This window comes from Pongo abelii, chromosome 14, assembly GCF_028885655.2.
Source record: "Pongo abelii isolate AG06213 chromosome 14, NHGRI_mPonAbe1-v2.0_pri, whole genome shotgun sequence".
Taxonomy (NCBI): Eukaryota; Metazoa; Chordata; class Mammalia; order Primates; family Hominidae; genus Pongo; species Pongo abelii.
In genome coordinates this window covers 72,292,130-72,310,272 of record NC_071999.2, presented here as the reverse complement: position 1 = coordinate 72,310,272, position 18,143 = coordinate 72,292,130, and the positions used below count along the sequence as shown (strand labels likewise).

General features: G+C 33.9%; 1 protein-coding gene across 3 annotated transcripts in view; it reads left to right on the top strand.

Annotated features, from left to right (window-relative positions):
- PCDH9 (protocadherin 9) overlaps nt 1–18,143 on the top strand; it is a 942,795-nt gene that overhangs the window by 452,562 nt on the left and 472,090 nt on the right. The gene's annotated exons all lie outside the window — the stretch shown is intronic.

Here is an 18,143-nt window from a genome sequence, read left to right as displayed (position 1 = left end):
CCAGGGCCCGGATGGCATGATGGATGTAGCGGAATACAGTCAGACTCAGGAAATGGTTAAATGATTTGACCAACAAAACTCTCTGATGGCTGGAATTTTAAAGATGTCATTAGATTGCCAAAACCCACATTTTAAGGAGACTCATAAAGTTTTTTGACCTGGTTTCTGATATTGTAAATTGACATTTAACAGAAGGTGAGGTTTTGACAAAAGTTAAGAGAAATAATTTAAAATTACTGATTGTTCCTTATTACAAATCAGTGATTGAATGTTTTAACTTAAATAACATAAGTTGTGTTAAAGGGCAGCTCAAAACAGACAATATATAGACATTTCTTATGCTCTGAGAATAAATTATGAGTGAAATTAATACTGGTCCTTATAGTTCTCAGCAGTTAATTACTGAATATTGCTACCTATTAGAGGAACACAAGTTTATTGGACACCTTGCTAGTAAAGTAGATCATATGCTTATAAGGTGACTCATCAGGGAAATAGATTATTGGTGACAGTCTCTCAATGCAGAAAGATTTTATTAAGTGATACCAATCGTGCCCAGTCTCCATTTTGCCCACCATCTGTCATTGGCATGATGTGTGTGACAGGCTCCCCACAACAGGGTGACTGCTTTTCTTTGTTCCATCAGTATGCTTACCTTACTGACCACTTGACCGCACAGACTATCTCCAGTGCTTTCCAACTTAGCAAAAAGCAATATGTGGACATAAATCACAGAGCTTCCAGAGAAGAAGGGAGTTTAAAGTCATGAAATGTATAAAAGAAAGCATAGTAAAATAGTCTCTTAATAAAGAGTAACAGGCCAGGTGTGGCGACTCATGCCTGTAATCCCTGTAAGCACTTTGGGCAGTCGAGGCAGGCCAATCACTTGAGGTCAAGAGTTTGAGACCAACCTGGCTAAGGTGATGAAACCCCGTCTCTACTAAAAATACAAAAAATTAGCTGGACCTGGTGGCACGCGCTGTAATCTCAGCTACTCAGGATATTGAGGCATGAGAATCCTTGAACCCAGGAGGCAAACGTTGCAGTTAGCAGAGATCATGCCACTGCACTCAAGCCTAAGCGACAGAGTGAGACTGTGTCTCAAAATGAAAAAAAAAAAAAAACGAGGAACAGGAATAAGCATCATATAGTCAAATATTTCTAATAATTCAGAGCCATTTTCTTTCTGTGCCTATGCTATACCAGGCATTTCAGATTAAAAGCACCTTCTTCGGGTAGAAAATGTTGTGGGTCTAAGATGAAGATGTTTGATATTGGGAAGGCGATGAAGATGAAGCAAATTGAATGAAGCAGCCCTGAGGTCAGTTGCCCAGGGTAGATTTCCGTTAGGCAAAACTCTCCTCCAGGATAACTCTTCTATTGCCAAGAGATCATTTCAAATAGGCCTACCTATTATACAAATGCATGGGGAGCCACTTTTTCTCTTTCTAATTTTCATGGAAAGGTGAATCACTTATCTCTGGGACACTAGTCTTTTGTCTAGATTCAGTGTCTGTGCACACCTATGCCTGCATATACTCCAGAGGAGAAGGGAAGACCAAAGGAAGAGAAGATGGGATTAGGGACTGTCTTAAAGAAGCATTTGGATCAAGAAAGTCAGTGGCCATAAAAAGCCGATATTTTTAAATCAAATTGTTTAGGGCATTTAATGTTCAAAAATTATTAGAAGGTTATAGTTAAATTATATTTAGAACTAATGGTTTTGCAGAGAAAGCCATACATTTCATAGGACTGTATTTGTGTCGGTTAAGAGTGTAGTAAATGTTTAATGCCCATATTTGGAAAAACAAGAAAAAAAGACTGACTTTGTTGAACTCCCAAGGATGACTTTCTTCTCTCTTTTTATCCTCTGTCATTTTCTTCCTCCTCCTTTTTCTCTCTCTTGCTCTCTTCCTCCTTTCCCTATTTTTTCTTATTTTTCTTCCCTCCCTTTCTTACACACACACACACAAACACACACACACACACCCCAAGAAACAAAAACAGAACACATTGTTTAATGCGTTCTGTGTGTATGACCTGAGGACACCGTGTTTTAGTCAGATAAGATTGGTAGATGAGGCTAGAGAAATAGGTTCCAGCTTAGCTAGGAAAAGGCTTTAAAGACCCTGCTGAAAGTCACAACTTTCTGTTCTTTTCTATATACAGTGATGTCCCATATTAGAAAAAGAAGCAATATGTGTTTTTATTTAAATGCACATGCTTTATAAATGCAAACATATTAATATGGGAGATTATATTATGTACAAATGAAAGACATGTCTTCATATAGTAGAGGTTTAATGTTGAGTTATTTTAAAGAAAGTATCACATGTGTTTTATTCACCATAGCATACATAGAGATTGCACTTAGTGATTTATCTCCATTTACAATTTATGTAAAATTGTTTTAAAATTTACACTGATGGTTTACTTAGAAAGTTTATTATTACAGGGTTAGGACTTTATGTTCTATAAGGAATTTATTCTCTAATAACCATAAAGCAGACAAAGATTAGCAACTCAAAGAACTATGTCACTATGGTAAAGTGCTGGAGTCTAATTGGAATTCTACATATATGTAGATTATGGGGTATAAATTACTTTTAAATAACCATAAATCATTATCATCTTTCATTTTAATTACTCCCATACCCCAGTTTCCCCATGAAATCTATATGTGGGTAGGTTGAATAAGTCTTTGGAGCAATGCCTAACTAATGGTCTAGAATACTAAAAAAAAAATGTGAGCAACACATATTTTAAAATGTAACTCCCAGTCAAAATAACTCTGTAACCTAAGAAATAGAGTCTTAATTATGGTGTGGAACTATCCCCTTAATTATTTCTTTGTCCACTTCCCTAACTCTTTCTCCTTATCTCAACCTATGAACTAGCTCTACTGAAGTTCTTAAAATTCCTCTAATAAGCTGTATTATTTCACTACTTTATGTTTTCTCACCTCTTATATTCATTGCACAGAATTTTTTTCTCCAGTGCTCACCCATCTTTTAAAGTCTTCAACTGCCACAGAAATCAAAATTTACTTCCTTTTTATAATCTTGCCTAGCATTTCCCTACTTCTCCTAATGTGCTAATTATTTTCTTCTTCAACCGTTAATACACTTTTATCAATTTTATATTAATAACATACATCTAATATAATTGTATATTTATATGTCTGTATCTCCTAGGCTTTGTGCTTCTTGAAGGCAAGAACTAAAATTCACCATTTTCACAGTGTGTGTTAGAAGCTCAACAAATATTTGTTGAAAGGATTAATTCTCTACAGTGAACCTATATTCTGCATATTACTAAAAATCTCTGTTCAGTTTATTACTTATGCACCCATAAATGAGAAACATTGCTTTATGTTTGCTTTTTCTCAATATCATCTCAAGCTAAAACACAGTTACACTTATTTAATTTTTCAAACCAGAGAAGCCAACTAGTTTGAGGAAGCTGTCACTATCAGCAGAAAACTGGGGTACTGCTTAAATGACTGGTCCTAATTGAACAAAAGAGACTAATTAGGTATAAGCAACACCACTGCATTAATGAGAACATCCCCTTGACATGTTGTTCCATGGTAGGCTTCCATGTTTTACAGACAAGGGGCTGCAACATTGCTTTTTCCCCAGCCTCTGTGCACATGACAAAAATGCCACAATGCTGTATATAAATGGAGCTGGCTGAATAAATAAGCTTTCTTCACACACATTTAAATGGATCAGGAGTGGGCATGACATATAAGTGCTAGCCAACTGCAGATGAAAGCCACAAGTGCCCCCAAGCCAAGGGCTAGTGAAAACTAGTAGAAAATGCTTCCAAAGACCGTGCTACTTTTTATGGAAATATCATCCTTAAGCAAAATCCTGAACTATCTATTTTGTTGAAAAATCATGGGTTAACTTGCTAATATTGCCTATAAAATGGAGGAGGCAGTGTGCAGACAGCCATCCTAGAACATTACTGGGAAGCAGTTACTGCTTCCCAGAGGAGAGAGGAGATGAATCCTTCCAAAAGCCATGAGCGAGTGAGCACACAAACAAATCAGTGGGGAAAGCAAAAGGATTCAGCAGAATTCAGTGTTTGTAGTAACAAAGAGATACTGTTTTATAGCCATAGTGAAAGTTCAGTTGTAGAACAAAATGAGTGCAAACATTCCATCTGTAATGAGCTGCTTTAAATTGACAGCATTATCATGTTTTACCATCTTTGCAAAACATTTTTATTAGTTTGATTGGCAATGAGTAAACAGAACACACTCCCTTTTCTCTTTCATTTGAATGTGGCAGAATATCTTATATAGAAAGAATAAAAGCCACAAAAATAAAAACAGGCATAAAAATACTACTCCTAATCAGGAAGCATCATATCAACAGTAAAGAGAGAAAGTAAATTAATAAAAGAATGGGAATATGGTGCGCTGTCATATTTTCCCCCAGTCATATATCGGCCGGAATTAATTGATTAAAGTTATTTATAAATTATTTGTCAGGCAGTACCTTTCATAAAGGTGTTAGTAATAAGTGTTTGTTAATAAATTTATCATATATTTATATGTAGTATTATAGATTGAGCAGTCCAAATCCCAAAACTGGAAATTTGAAATGCTCCAAAATTGGAAACTTTCTTAAGCATTAACATGATTCTCAAAGAATGCTCAAAGCATTTTAGATTTTGAATTTTTGGATTAGGGATGCTGATCCAGTCAGTATATAGTGCAAATATTTCAAAATCTAAACAAATTCCAAATACACAACTCTTCTGGTCCCAAGCATGTTAGAGAAGAGATAATCAAACTGTATTCATTTTATACTAGAAAGAAAAATAAGTGAAATTATATTAAATAAATTCTTAAGATACTTTATTACCCTGTATTGGCTGGCATTTAACACAATATCCTATTTTTCATTCTTATTTCAATTTGTGTGTGTGTGTGTGTGTGTGTGTGTGTATACCTGTATGTGCACGTTTGGCTTAGTTCCATTTGCAAAGCTGTCTGATTAGTGACACCAGAACTGAAATCTATTTAGGATTCATTCACTTGAAATTTACTTACTAAAGATACTATAGATGTAGTCATGAGTGTTTTAGTGAACTGAAAGTGAAAAGGGGACCAAAAATGGTAATAACAGTGCAAAAGATTTTATATTGTTTCACTGCTACATCAAAAACTTTATAGTGAAATATACACATAGGATGAAAAAGAGAGTTAACAGGCTGCAATACAGTATTGACAGCAGGAGAGTTAAGGTCAAGCAAAGTTGAACAGCAGCATTACTGCCAGCCATTCTTCCTTGTAGATCTGAACTTTAATCCACAGAGATTGTTAAAGCCTTAGGTGGAGGTTGGGTGATAATGGTGGCTGTTATCCTAAGGAACAGATGGTAGAGTGAGTGACACCTATAAATGTGCAGGCTGCGTCGCTTCAGTGACAAGATGCTAAACGCTTCTGGCACTGAAGTAAAAAGACAGGTGTCTTGACACAAAAGGAAGTATTGAAACTTTGCCTCTAACCATGTATGACGGTGGAGCTAATTCTTCAAACCTAAGTAACTGAAAATCTAAATTGGTGTGTATTAATTGGAAAGATTACTCTAGGATCTTTCCCATCCATGTTTCTTCCCTTGCTCTATCCCTCCCTCTCTTTCCTTCTTTCCTTCCTTTTCTCTTTCTTGCCTTTCTTCCTTCCTTCCTTCTTCCTAATTAGACCAGATGCCTGTCATCTCATAGTAAATTAACATTACAGTCTACGTTTTTTTTTTTAATGGGTTCATAAATTTATGTGAAAAAAACTATCTTTCTTGTTTCTAAGACAAATAAAATAACAAACAGAATTATTCCTTCATAGAATTATACATGACAGTGGAGTTCTTCAGTTACCTTTATGTCTGCTTTAAGTGTAGCGTGAAGTTAATCACATATACATATACTGTATATGATAATTGTAATTAGCAATGTCGGGTTTAGAGATTCATGTGGCCAACAGGGAAAACACAATAGTGTAAAAACAAATTTAACAAATGTACTTACTTTAAATTCCATTATCGTTTCAACAGATTACTTGTTTTAAAAGGTATTAAAGCTAATAACATTTAATCTACTTGCTTGAATGTAACAGTGTTATTTTAGAAGCCAATGAAAATAAAGCTCCAATAATCAAGCACAACAGCTGTTAAAGTTTTCAGCACAATTCTTTCAAAAAGAAATTAGGTTCTACTAGTCAATGCCTTATACCCTTTTTTCCTTCCCTTTGATTTTAAACATACAGTCATATTTGTTTTTTTCTAGAAAGAGAGAAAAAGGTGATGGACCAATAAACCATATTATAATACTTCAATTAAATGTTCTGGCACTAGTTATAAATAAATACATCATAAATGTTGAAAGACAACATGAAAATTGTTTAGATACATTTCAGTGAAGTGGTAATGTAAGTGAGTGGTACCACTAAAGCCAATATAATGGTATTTAGGATTAATTTATACCTTGGGCTTTGCTTCACTTTACCTATAAAATCACTGACTCATCCTAAAGTAATACTAAGTTATTTTCTATCTCTTTTATTCTAGACTCCATGTTCTTACCAGAAAATGTCTCTCTATCTATGCATAGCAAAAGGTATTTGTTGAATAAAGACACTAGCCTTGGGCATGCAAACAATCAAAGTTAATTAAAATGAATAGTCCATGTTCTCTCCAGAGGAGTGCTTAGTGAGTGGTGGATGTTTGAAGACTAACTGTAGGCCCAGGTTTTACGTCTAATGACCATCATATGACAATGCATTATATATTTATATATATATATATCTTTATATATATATGCATATATTACATATGCAGTATTATGAAAATTTAAAATTGGCAGCAAAAGTCAATTTTAATTTCTGTTTGTTCTGGTTCACAAAGAATCTTACTATGATGTAATCCAATCAACTAAGGTGAAAATATTCTTCACTGCTTGATTCATTGTTGAAAATAATCTATTTCTAATTATTTTTGTGATTATATTTAATCTTTTCACTACCAATACACTATAGTAACTGCTCAGGTTGCTTGAATTTAGTATCAAATCTGTTTTGGCACACTATCCTTAAGTGCAACACCTACATATATATGTATGAGTGTGTACATATATTTATTAGGCATTCATATGTATGGCCAATTTAATGATCAGATTTTTTCAAAGGTAACCTGTAGTAATATAACAAATTACCACAGATTTGGTGGGGTTTTTTGGCTTGCTTTTTGTTGTTGTTGTTTTGAGATGGAGTTTAACTTTTGTCACTCATGCTGGAGTGCAATGGCACCATCTTGGCTCACTGAAACCTCTGCCACCTGGGTCCAGGTGATTCTCCTGCGTCAGCCTCCCGAGTAGTTGGGATTACAGGCATGCGCCACCAACCCCAGCTAATTTTGTATTTTTAGTAGGGACAGGGTTTCACCATGTTGGTCAGGGTGGTCTCAAACTCCTGACCTCAGGTGATCTGCCCACCTCAGCCTCCCAAAGGGCTGGGATTACAGGCATGAGCCACCGTGCCTGGCCCAGGTTTGGGTTTTATAACAAGCTGCATATATATGGTCTGTGTTTTCCTAACTCTATAGGAGTACAATGTATACATATGTTCTATGTTTAATAAAATCTATGTTCACAACATTTTTAATGGCATGTACTTGGAATAATTTATCCAGTTGTATATGTTAATACAGTTTTCTACTATTGTGGAATTCTTCAGGTGATCCTGGAGTAAATCCCGAAGGTGATAGATTGACCAACAAGAAAAATATTTTCAATTACTGACTTACATATAATTACTGACTTATATAAAACCAAACAAATATGCCTTAATATACCCTTGGAATTTCGTGAATTGAAATTTGCAGAGCACTTTGATAGAGCAAAGTAAGCATTCTAAATAGGATATTATTGATTTTTATTATAAAATTCATAACCCAGGTGTTTAAGAGTCTTGGAATAACTATGTATTGATTTTAGCTCAGTAAAACAAAGATTTTTTGTGTGCATAATGCAATGTATTTATGGGTGATATACAGAGTGTATATCTGTTACACTATATTATTTATATTGTAGAAAAGTCCACGTGATAGAAAAAAGAGTTACAGAGTGTGGTTTATATGTTTAGAAAACAATCACAGCAAATGTTATTACATTAATCCAAAAGTAATTGCGATTTTTGCCATTGAAAGTAATGGCAAATGATAGCATTTACAAATTATACTATTTACATAATACATACATAAGCATGTACAAATTATACCATTACTACATTATTTACATGTATGTAATACCATTATTATACATTATTTACATGTATGTAAAAACATAAGTATTGACAAATTATACTATTACTTTCATTGGCAAAAATCACAATTACTTTTTGTATTTGAAAGTAATGGCAAAAACTGCAATTACTTTTGCACCAACTTAATATATGTGTGTATATAAATCACAAAATCTTTATAGTCCTGCAGTTCGTCATTTAAACATTGTCAATGGACTAAAATTATTTTACTGAAATGTTTACCAGCATAGCATAGTAATGAATTCCCTTTTTAAACATGTACTCAATTTAGGAAAAAAAAAAAAACACTGCTCAAGTTATAATATATTGAAAATTTCATCGTAAGTTCAAATATCTAATAATTGTCAAACATTAAATCCTGTGTTTTATGACTCACCTACAGTGATTTTGCTGTACTTATTTATAATGTATTAATTTCTCCATGTGTTTATGTGCAAAGGATCACTCTTGCATTATTACAGATGAACAGAGCTACAATAGAAAATGAAGTTACTTCACTTACTCTTGCAATAAATTCAGTGCGTGGTGTAGGATGATAGCTAACCTCACACAATAGCTTCTGCTTCACTAAAGGCTTAGAGCTAGAGAATTTGCATAGTAATGGTAAATCGCCTGTTTAGAAATTGTCTTGCCTTTGAGTATTAACTTTTCTGTGTTATGTTTGATTGATTATTTATAGAAATGTGACTCCTACAGAGAGCCAACATTAGCTGGCTAAGATAAAATGCAATTTTAAAAACAGTATGGGTGATTAGTCTTCCACATGACGTGAGATTTCTTTTTTAATCCTGTATAAAGTTTCATAGATTAATAATACAGCTAAGGATTTCCGACCATAGGTAGGAACATTATTTGGAATTATATATGAGATTGGGCACTTGAAAAATAAATAAGGATACTTGATATATGAGAGGTGGCAATTTATATCATGGGAAAAAGGATAGAATTTACTCTATTGATGAAAGAGTTGGTTATTCATTTTACTAAAAACATTAAACAGGCCCCTGCCTCACACCATACACAAAATCAATTGTAGATGAATTAAAGAACCAAATATATAATGCAAAACAAATAGACTTTAAGAAGACAATATAGAAATATATCTTCATAGACAAGAAATTTTATAAAGCAGACACAATTATAAATTATGCAGAAAAGGTTAATACACTCAACTACAAAAAATTAGAAACTCTCTTTGTGAGAGGTGATTGAGAAATGAGTAAAAAGTCAAACTAGAAGATATTTGCAACTTATTTAACTCATGAATGATTACTATTCAAAGCATATTATGAACTGCTAGGAATCAATAAGAAAACAACCAAATCTTTTGGGGAAAAAAATTGCCAAAAAATGTTTACAGAGGAGAAAGCATAAAGGTTTATAACTATATAAAATAATGTGCCACCTTATTATTTATTACAGAAATGTCAAGTAATAGAACAATGAAATACCATTTTACATTTACTTTATTAACCAAAAAAAATATGTCTTACATTGTTAAGTGGTCTGCACGTGGCTTCAGTAAAATTCTTATTAATCATGGAAACAAAAATTGGTAGAGTCACCTTTAAAAAGTTTAGCATTACCTAGTAACTACCCTGCACCCAGATGTTACATTAGAAGATAGATGCCCTAGAAATAATCTTGGTTGACAACAATATTGGTAACTAGACTCCAGCCTTACTCAAATAGACAGAAATTTTTCTGAAGAATAGAACAGTTTGTACACTGCTCACTTATTTGTTAGACACCAAGTATATGACAGACAAAGTTCTAGATGCAAGAATATAGCAGCAAACAACACTGACAAAAATTCTATTCTTATGGAGCTTGCCTTTCATGATGCCAGATATTGTACAAAAGAAACAAGTGAATTATATGGTCTATAGAAATTGATAAATGTTAGTAAGACCAACAGAGCATAAAACAGGGATACACAGTGCTAAGAGTAAGTTGCAATCTTAAATTTTGCTTTACTAATGGAGAATATAGAGTCAGAAAATACATATAATCTATTTTGGAGACTTAAAGTAGTTTTGGTTGCTCTTAAATAAAAGCTAGATTCTGAGCAAAAAAGTTCCTAGCTGGGAAAAAAATAAAAAAAAAAATAAACCCACTGTGGATAGATTTGTGCCGTATTGTATAGAGACTCTTTTGATAAGCTGGAGGTAAAATTTTAAGTTTGTCCAATTGCCAAGGAAAGAATTGTCTCAATATGCACTAAGACAGCAGAAACTAATTGAAATAGAAGTTTTTGCAATGTTAATGGCCTGGCTAATAGAAACTATTAGCCACGGGGGAGATTGCCTTGAGGTGAAAGGGTGCTGGTTAAGAGCCTAGGCTATGAAGTCAAACATTGATTCACGTGTCAATTTTGTCAGATTTCACCCTGCTGAATTTGAGCCGGTTACTCAGGGTCTGAATTACCCATAATCCATAGAGATTTTGTGAAGATTAAAGAAGACATTATCTATAAACGTCTTGGTTCAGACATTGACACAGAGAAAGCACTTGTAAGTGGGAGATGTTTGTTGCTGTAACTGTTGCTTGAGGGTTTAGGATTGCTGAGATTTCTGGTTGAAGGCCAGGAGAGAAAGAAGAGCAGACAGATTTTTTAAATCCAGTGGATTTTTAGGGAACCAGGACAATTCTAGATGTGCTAGATTTTCTTAAATCAAGTGGATTTTTAGAAAACCAGGACAATGCTACATGTGCTAGTCAGACTGGACGTCTTATCTCTAGGAAATTGTGCCTGAGTCCTGTGTTGCTGGGAAAAAAGGAAAGAATAAATAGGAAAAACAACAGGGATGGATCACTGATTTTTACAATACTGCTGTGAGGATAGTAGTAGGATGAGTTAAGTTTGTTTGGATTTTTTTTGTTTTATTTTGTTTTGATTTTTCCCTTGAGCCTTTAAGATATTGACTTGGAGCCCAGCAAAAAAAAAAAAAAAAAAAAAAAAAAAAAAAAAAAAAAAAAGAATACTGTTTAGCTTTGTACCCCGGGAGATGATAGACTGAAGTTTCATCCTGAAATTCAGAGTGGAAGTCAGTGAGCTAGCATGCCAATTCCAAAACCTAATATTAGGAACAATAGGAAGATGCTGAGCATGCTGGATGTCAGGATAAATGCCTTTACAAATACTATTCAACTTAACCATCAATTCTTATTATATGTGTATTATTATTCTATATTATAGATGAGGCAGGAGAAAGTCAAGTGAATCATACAACTTACCCAAGGTTAATGCTATGGTTTGAATGTATCCCCCTTGAAATTCATGTGTTGAAAACTTAATCTGCAATGCAACAGGGTTGGGAGGCGAGGCCTTTTGAGGGGGATTTAGTTGATGAGGGCTCTGCTGCCATAAATGGGTTAATGCCATTATAAAAAGGGCTTAAGGAAGACCTTGGCTCTCTCTTGCCCTACCACCATGTGAGGATGTAACAAGAAGGCCCTCATCAGATGCTGGTGGCTTGATCTTGGACTTCGGGATTGTGAAGAAATAAATGATGGTGTTTATAATTATCTAACCCAAGGTATTTGTTCTAGCAACACAAAATGGATGAAGACACTTGCTAAATATCAGTGTAGTACAAGAGAAATTTGCACGATCTCTAGGTATCCTGTGCCTACACTGTTCCCTGTTTCAAACATGAACTGAAATGAGGGTACAAAAAGGTTGTATATTATCAACTTCTATGCCTTTATCTTTGGAGAACTCTCCTCTTTTAATAAGTGGATTAATTACCTTGATATGCTTTCATACTAAACACTTTATTACTGTGTCATAGGTAAAATAGAAGGTCTATATTCCACATAAAAATAGGTAGTTATGGCACTGGATCGCCAACTGGTTGGATGGAGGGGAAGAAAAATTCTCTTTAGGTGATTCAGAAGGTCAGCTAAGTTTGGAAAGTGCTGGGTTATGATTCAAAAGTATCATTCAATAATTACTAAAATAAAGCAGCAAATGCAGATTCAGTGTTATCTTTTTCTTTTATTCTTTTTTTTTTTTTTTTTTTTGAGACGGAGTATTGCTCTGTCACCCAGCCTAGAGTGCAGTGGTGTGATCTCAGCTCACTGCAGCCTCCGTCCTCTGGGTTTAAGCAATTCTCCTAACTCAACTTCCCTAGTAGCTGGGATTAAAGGTACCCGCTACCATGCCTGGCTAATTTTTGTATTTTTAGTAGATGGGCTTTCACTGTCTTGGCCAGGCTGGTCTCAAACTCCTGACCTCAGGTGTTCCACCCACCTCAGCCTCCCAAAGTGCTGCGATTACAAGCATGAGCCATCACACCTGGCCCAGATTCAGTGTTATCTTAACATATACTTTTTAAAAAAGTCTTCACTTTGGAAAAATACTCACAATACAGGCTCACATATAAAAAGTGTTGTGTTCTTTACCGTGTGCTGTCTTAAATTTGTGCATCAGAGGTAGTGTCTAAAGAGACAGGGGTCACACCAAGTGGTACTGCATGGAGTTGAGGGTCTTGTGATTAACAGCACACAAAAATAAGCGCAGACTAGGAATCCATAATTTATTCTACTTCCCACCTAAACGATTCAAAGTCAGGACTGTTTTTTGACTAAATTTTTGTCATTTGGAGAAGCTTGGTTAAGATGTTGGATAAATATTATTTTGATTTGTTTTTGTGAATCTGTCACTATCATATGTATTGTCTTCTTTGTACTTTTGAGTGCAATGCTTCGACATCTCTTGTAGTTCATAATCGGTTGTGTTTTATTTTTTCTTCTCCTTAATATGCATGATGAGAGTTTTTTTATCTCCTTTCTTTTCTTTGAAGTTTAATCAAGGTTAAATTTTCCCAAATACAAATGACTTTACTGTTTGTTTAATGTCTGTCTTAATTGTCAGGGCTTCCAAGGTATTTGCTACCTTTAAATTATACAGTTACCCAAATGGGATATTTTCCAAAAGAAGCTAGTCCTGCCTTCTTGCAGGGTAGTGCAGTTGAAAGATAGGTCAGGGGTATCTTTGGATGATTTTGGCTGCAAGTAATTGAAATCTTGAATTAAACTGCCTTTCTAAAAGATAAGAAAATTTGTACTTCGCTTAAATATCTTGATGCAATCAGATCAATAGCTCAATAACGTCACTGAGAAAATCAGGACTTTCTTCTTCTGTATTTTGCCATCCAGCATCAGTTTCATTCAAGATGAATGCAAGTGACAATTGGGACAGTTTCCTTGATGCCTAGGAGTCCATAAAAGCAAGCTTTCGCCTAAGCATACAGCATAAGCCTTCTCCTCGGATTGTATTGGGCCAGATTGTATAATGGGCCTAATTCTTGATTGGAGGTGGTCATCAGGGCAATGCCACATGGCTGATTCTCATGAGAAATTGCTTTCTCAAGGGAATTGTGCCTAGCTTTCCTTGATGAATGTGGCCGTATGTAGCATAGGTAAACAGCTCAGATAATACCAGGGTTCTATTAGGAAAGTGAGAGAAACCGTTATTGCCCATTCAACCAATTTGCCATCGGGGCTAACTAGCCATGTAACCAGGGGAATGTTGATTAGGCTATCAGAACAGTATGAGTATGGATATTCAAATTTTGCCCCATAAGGAACTAATAAATTAAATTAGATAATGGAACATAAAGTAATCATTTAATTGCTGGGAAGTGCTCTATGGGCAAAATTGTTACCTAGTTGTTTTATAGCAGTATTATACTTCTATCAATATTATTTTTAAAACTCAAAAATGGGTCACTGCTATCTCTTCCTAGTTAGATAAATAACAGTCTCAAACAGTAAATTCTTTTTTTTTTTTTTTTTTTGGAAAAACCCACAAAATCTTCACAATAATCAGTGAGTAAAAATCAAGATGTAGGGTGATCCATACATGCCCTACTCAGTGACGTTCCTCAATTGGGGAAAATGGTGAAAGAGTGAATTAATACTCACCTTTTTTGTCAACAGCTTTCTGTTGGATTAACAAATCAAAGCAGGTACAGCCAAAAGACAGATATACAGAAATGTCACCTTAATGTTGCTGATATCCTATGACTTACTCATAGAATGAAATTCTCTGAAGCAGATTGAAAATAATGACACTTTTCTTGTTTTGATCAATATACATTCTCTGGGGTAAATACTTCTAGGATATCTCCACTTCTCTTACATTAAAAATAAAGAGAAATTTATTAATCCAAATTAAAGCAAAATTATCATCAGTAAAATAAAAAGAAATCATTAAGTGACCTTTCTGAGTAAAGGTACAGTGAAGAATACTGTAAAATAATACACTCTTCCAACAGATCAACTTGAAAGTATTCATACTAAAAACACTCAAGTCTTTTAACTCAAAATTTCACTCATCAGTTTTCTAGAGGCATAATAGATAATACAGACAAGGATTTATTTACTTTTTAATATGACTTATTTTAGTGAAACATTAGACAAACCTACAATGTCCAATGGATATATACAGCATGGTTTAACTCTAGATGAAAAGTTATTTACTTTTGGAGAAGAATGCCATGGCTGATGAAGCTGCCATCCTGTTAACTGAATAAAGTAGGTGTAAAAAATGTGATTAGCATCATCTAATATTTAAGAAAGAAATACAATATTAGAATTTTTACATGTGTTAGGTTTATAACTTTTAATAATAGTAGAACTACTAATGAGGACTTTCCAAAATAAAAGGGAAAGATCGTATGCAGAAGAACCCTTTAAAGTTAAAAAGAATAAGACAGAGGCTTATTAGTTAGAGGTTTTCTATAGTTTATAAAGTGTGATCAGGGCAATTATGTATGATTTCTCTTTTGGAAATAGCAATATAATGTATTTACCTCAGGACTATATTTTAACTGGGCTATTTATATAAAATCATATTTGCAATCTAAATTGTTTTGTATTGATAAAGTATATGCCCAACCAAATATAAAATGTTGTTAGTTTGATTGTTTTAATACACATCTATGGAGACACTTTTGGAACGGTTTTATATTTATAAGTCTTTGAGGAAATGGTTGTGTGAATTAAAATAAGAACATGATTTTAATGTTTGAAACACTCTATCAGTAATGAATAGATTCAGCTGCATGTAATACAAAAACTCAAAATAAGACTCACTTAAGACATATAGAGGGTTATTTACCTGAACATAAATTAAGTCTGAAGATGTGTGGTCCAGGATTTCTGGATTGCTTCCTGGTGTGCCAGAGTCCTGAGAAAATGTCTTGGAACATGGCTTTCATTCTGAAATTCACCATAGGTCCTAGGAGGGTTTTTACAACTCTAGACTGCGTTTCTTCAGTCCAGGTAGCTAAAGCACAAAGGAAGGAAAATAGGTAAAACCATCCTTTTCTAAAGAAAAATTTCAGATGTCTCATAAAATATTTCTGCTAATAGCCTATTGACCCAAATTTAGGCATCTGGTAATACCTAAGTGTAAGGGATATTGGTAGGTGTAGTCTTTTACATCTGGTGGCAATGTACCTTGCTAAACATTATAGTACTATTTCTAAGGGGGAAGACAAGAGAGGCTCTGGAGGTAGGTAAACAGCATCCTCAACATATTTATGATAAACTTCTATGGTAAATAATTTTTATATGGCTATTTTTTCCTTAATGAAGTTTATGTATAATCTAACTTGTTTATGAAGGTTTTCTCAATTATTTAATTTCATTTTACCATTTTGAATTTTGGGATTTATTCTGCTACATTTCAGCCCTTAGGTAAAATTAAATCATGTTCAAGGATGTGGCCATCATTAAAATGAATTTAAAAGAAATAAATATGTGACTTTGTATACAGTTTGATAATACTAAAGGTATTTTAATACCGTTGTGTTGTACCTAAAATAAGTCAGTAAATATATAAGAAATAGAGGACGTATAATGTTTAGAGGAAAGAATAGATAATGTCAAATACAAACATTATGCATTGCTAAGTATAACAGAAAGATCATCTCATTCATTTTGTTTATCTATTTTGTAATATATCCGAAGTGTTTTTATGTGTTTGTTTTTTGTATGTTTTGTAAATGAATTTGAATTACTTAAAATAATATCCATTAAAATCTATACATATTTTTTATAAACATCCATTTCTGATTTTGGTAGAAGACACTATGTATTGGTTTCAATTAGGTTTATTTAATTTCTTCTATTGTTCATGACATTGTTCAGAATATACCTGCCTTCACATACCACCTTTAAGAGGAACTATTCTGCTTATACTTTGGGTTAAATTATGATCGAGGTGTCTGTTAATTTTTCTGGCATGGTGACTTAGTCTCTCTTGGCTCCAGCATACAAAGCCTAGCCAGTCACCTTTGAGCTATGGCAGTGTAGGACAAGATGAGCAAGGACTGTCAGATTTCCTCTCTATGGAATGTAAATTATGAAATAAAGAATTGGCTGAGAACACTGGGAACAAAAGCAAAAAAGAAAAGAAATTCACATGCAGAGTCTGGAGAACAGCACTCTGGGGTCGTGTAATGGCCAAAGCTGAGAGGGACAAGGACTAAAACAGTGAGGAGTCGAGAAGATATGTACTAGATAAAAAGACGAAGTAGCATGCAGAGAGAAGTAGAAATATGTGAGCAACTGAGACCTTAAACAAGCTAAACAGCCTAAGGAGCTGCTGTGATTCTAGCTGTAGACCTGCCTTGCTGTTTTACAGAAAGTTTGTTTTCTTGCAATGGGAAAAACAAAAATAAAACACATAAATGTGAAATTGTTTAGATTAATTTATGTTAAATGAGCCATAGCTGTATAGTGGGTCATTAATTTAGAAATATTAATAATATCCATTACCATTTGACAGAAAAGCAAGCTTATTTATCTGACTGAAGTTATGTATAATTACCTCTTACAGGACACACTCCCTTACTTGAGATATTCTCTCTGAATAAACTCTAGACCAATGCTGTAAAATAGAATTATAATATGAGCCACAAGTGTGAGTCACACTTGTAATTTTAATTTTTTAGTAGCTATATTCATAAAAATAAAAGGAATGGGGAAAATAAATGGTAATTAATTGATTTTAATAATATATTAATTTAATCCTATATGCCTAAAACATCACTTCTTCAGGAAATTGCTGCAAAAATATCAATGACATTGTTGAATTTTTTCTTTTGAAATCTAATGTGTATTTTACACTTAGAGCACATATCTCAGTTTAGTCAGATTTCAAATGTTCATTAATCACGTGTTGTGAATACCACATTGGGCCGCCTAGTTCTAGAGATTACCATGATTGATACCCCTTTGAAAAAAATCGATCAATCTGCCAGCTGACAGCTATCTCTCCTGCATTCTCTCTTGCTTTCTTAGTTCTTTTGTTGGACTAGGAAAAAATTATGCTTAATAAACTATTTAATGTAAATTTAAAAATACGTTAGGCATGTCTGTGCCATTAAAATTCTTCTAATTCCAAGTCTGTAGGAATTAAAGATTTTTTCATTTCGTCAATAAAATGCTTGTAAATTCTTAACACAACTGCAGTTGGCAGAGGAGATAGAGTGGGGCTGGGAGGAAAGAGGGAAGGACTCACCAGGCAAGGTGTAATAGGTTCATGATAGAAAAATTGGGGAGAACTGAAATACCAAATTCTGAATCCAAGAAGTTTGATATATTGAGATTTACTTGGACAAAATAATTAAAGCATCTTATCTCTTTAATAGTTGTTCTTTTTCACAAAGAAAATAAGCTCTTAATAAAGAACCACAGGTGTTTGGGGCAGATTTTCAGAGTGCCTAGAGGGTATTGATTGTTTGAGCCCGAGATGTAGCCATTTCTTCCTGATTATTATGTGATAGATGTTATTGAA